Source organism: Gossypium hirsutum, chromosome A04 (genome assembly GCF_007990345.1).
Source record: "Gossypium hirsutum isolate 1008001.06 chromosome A04, Gossypium_hirsutum_v2.1, whole genome shotgun sequence".
Taxonomy (NCBI): Eukaryota; Viridiplantae; Streptophyta; class Magnoliopsida; order Malvales; family Malvaceae; genus Gossypium; species Gossypium hirsutum.
The window spans coordinates 29,168,093-29,170,914 of record NC_053427.1 but is presented as its reverse complement, the minus strand read 5'-3'; the positions used below and the strand labels follow the sequence as shown (position 1 = coordinate 29,170,914).

The 2,822-nt window shown below is 35.2% G+C and overlaps 1 non-coding gene across 1 annotated transcript; it reads right to left on the bottom strand.

Moving 5' to 3' along the window:
* Positions 1–2,351: 2,351 nt before the first annotated feature.
* Positions 2,352–2,458, bottom strand: LOC121228480 (small nucleolar RNA R71). Its single transcript, XR_005926056.1, has one exon. It is a non-coding gene; the product is annotated as a small nucleolar RNA R71 (small nucleolar RNA).
* Positions 2,459–2,822: the final 364 nt, after the last annotated feature.

Genomic DNA, 2,822 nt, shown 5'->3' with positions numbered 1-2,822 from the left:
GTATGAATGAGTTAAATGGCTCAGGTACGTATGAGATTCATACAAGTAATGAAAGGGAAGTATTTGATGAATTCAATTATGATATTGAATATGTGTACAATGAGAAAGGTTTATGATCTTATAAATGTTTACTCATAGTTGCCTATTGATGGAAATGATATTGATTCATGTGATAATTTATTTGTATATGGCTTACTAAGCTTTTAAAGCTTACTTTGTGTGTTCTTTCCTTGTTTTATAGATAATCGAAGCTAGCTCAGATTCGAGGACCATCAGGAACATCGTCAAACTATCGATCAACTTGTTGGTACTTTTGAAGCTTTGTATATATAGTATATGACATGTATAGGCTAGTGTCATTTTGGTATGTTTTGAACTTTGAATTTAGCCATGTGAGTTGGGTTGTAAAAAATGTTCTTGATGAAGTTGAATTTGAGTTATATTATGAGTTAATATGTGATATGTGATGTATTTATGATGCCTTATGTTTGGATAGACATGATATGGTTATTTTGATGGGTTGATGAATAAGTATTTAGTAAATTGTTAATGATGGGTTATGGTTTGAGAAATGGTAAATTTTGGTATATTTTAAGATGATGTTTGGATGCCATTTTGGTTTAGTAAATGCTTGATGATTTGGGTTATGTTTAAATGTGGATATTAGTTAAAGTATCAATTTGATTTGGCATGTTTTTGGTTGTGGAATTGAGTAGCGTAAAGGATGATGTATAAATGGCATGAAATGTGTATGAAATAGCATGTTTTGGTTGCCTATTAATGTATTGAAATGGTACCATTTTGGTTGTTAGGTGTGCATGAGGAAAGGGTGGCAAATTGGCTTTGCAAATAGCCTATTTTTGTCCACACGGGTAGAGACACGGGCTTGTGTCTCAGCCGTGTGCAACACATGGTCATGCTACATGGCCATGTGTCCCCTGGGGTACCCTTTGAATTTAAGCAGTATACCTTATAGGTTTGACACGGTCTAGACACACGGGTGTGTCTACTGGCCGTGTCTGGCACATGGGCTAGCATTTGGGCATGTGGCTGGTTGTCTGACCCAAGTCAGTAATCCCTCTAATTCTCCCACGTCCATGGCACACAGGCGTGTCTCCAACTGTGTGGTGCAAGTCAGTATGTATGCCCTATTTTCACACAGCCTGTGACACGGGCGTGTCTGGTGCTTGTGTGAGGCACACGGCTTGTTCACACGGGTGTGTGACCCTTGAATGCTTGAATATTTTATAAGTTTCCCAAAGTTTGCAAATGTTATCGGGTTAGTCTCTCGTTTAAGCATGTTTTAAGGTCTCGTAGAACCTTATAAGGGACAACATCATTATGTTAGATTGATATTTATGTGAAATTGAATCATGTATGAGAAATGTATATTATATGTTGTGCTTTGATCGGTAATGCTTTGTAACCCTATTCTGGAGACGGATACAGGTTAGGGGTGTTACAGGTCAGGTATGAGGTGTTACAATAAGTTGTATTATAATAATAGTCAAAGGGTATGGTTATAATTATTTTTCTCACCACCAGAAGTGGAAAAATAGGGATAAGAGAAAAACAAGAATTTTTAAAGGAGTGGAGATAGCTTCTGTTATCGATGTGGTATGAAAGACCATTAGTTACGTACCTATCATACTCCTACACATTAACTATAAATTGCATCTTTTTTGTGGATTGTGACACTAATTATTGAACTATTGGATTTCTTACGAGTAATAATTCTCCTTACCACTAGAAATGGAGATATAAAGATCAATAATAGAGCAATAAGAGTTCTCAATGTAACCCTTTAAAGAAGAGAGACAATTTATGAAAAGTCATTGGTTATGTACCTGTTGACACTTGAAAATTTTATTATTCAATTAATATATATTAAAAGGAAGGAAATATATGTCCATAGCTAAGGCAATAGTGCATACTATCCTTAAGAACAGAAAAACATTTTTCTTGTTTGGTAATGACGAACCAATCTTCGGTGTTACAAAATTAATTTTAAGGCTGAATAGCTAATATATTGTTACACTATGTTTAATGTGGTAAAGGAACATGTTAATATTTCATAGTACAAGACTAATTCAAGGCTTCAGAATAGCTAATACATTATTATCCAAAGAAACAAAGTGATAATTAATACACTATGTTCTAATCAATCTCAAATAAATTATTTTGTTTTAAAAGGATATATTGAATATGCGCTAAGTTTGAAACTGTTTACATATTCACTAAGGGATAGTGCAAGAGCTTGGCTAAATTCATTGCCACCGGGTTTGATTTCTACATGCCAACAATTGGCAGAACGCTTCCTAATGAAGTACTTTCCACCTGGCAAGAATGCTAAGTTGTGAAATGAGACCACTACCTTGCAGCAAATGGATGACGAATCCTTGTATGAGGCATGGGAAAGATTAAAAGAATTACTGCAAAAATGCCCAAATCACGAAATACTGGATTGCATCTTGTTAGAGACATTCTACAATGGTTTTAACACACACATTCTACAATGGAGCAGTTCTTTCTAAGTCTTTTAATGAGGCATATGAAATTATTGAAAAGATAGCTAGTAATAGCTACCAACGGGAACCCAACCAAGCCGCCATAGGATGTAAAGTTGCAGGAGTACATGAAGTTGATGCACTTACATCCCTTGCAGCTCAGGTATCCTCTATGTCCCCAATACTTAAAAATCTTACTACTAACAGTTTCAATAATAATCTAACAGGACAGTAGACTAGCCAATTTGAAAACATCTCTTGTATTTCTTGTGGAGATGGACACATGTTCAAAAATTGCTAATCAAACCCAAAGTC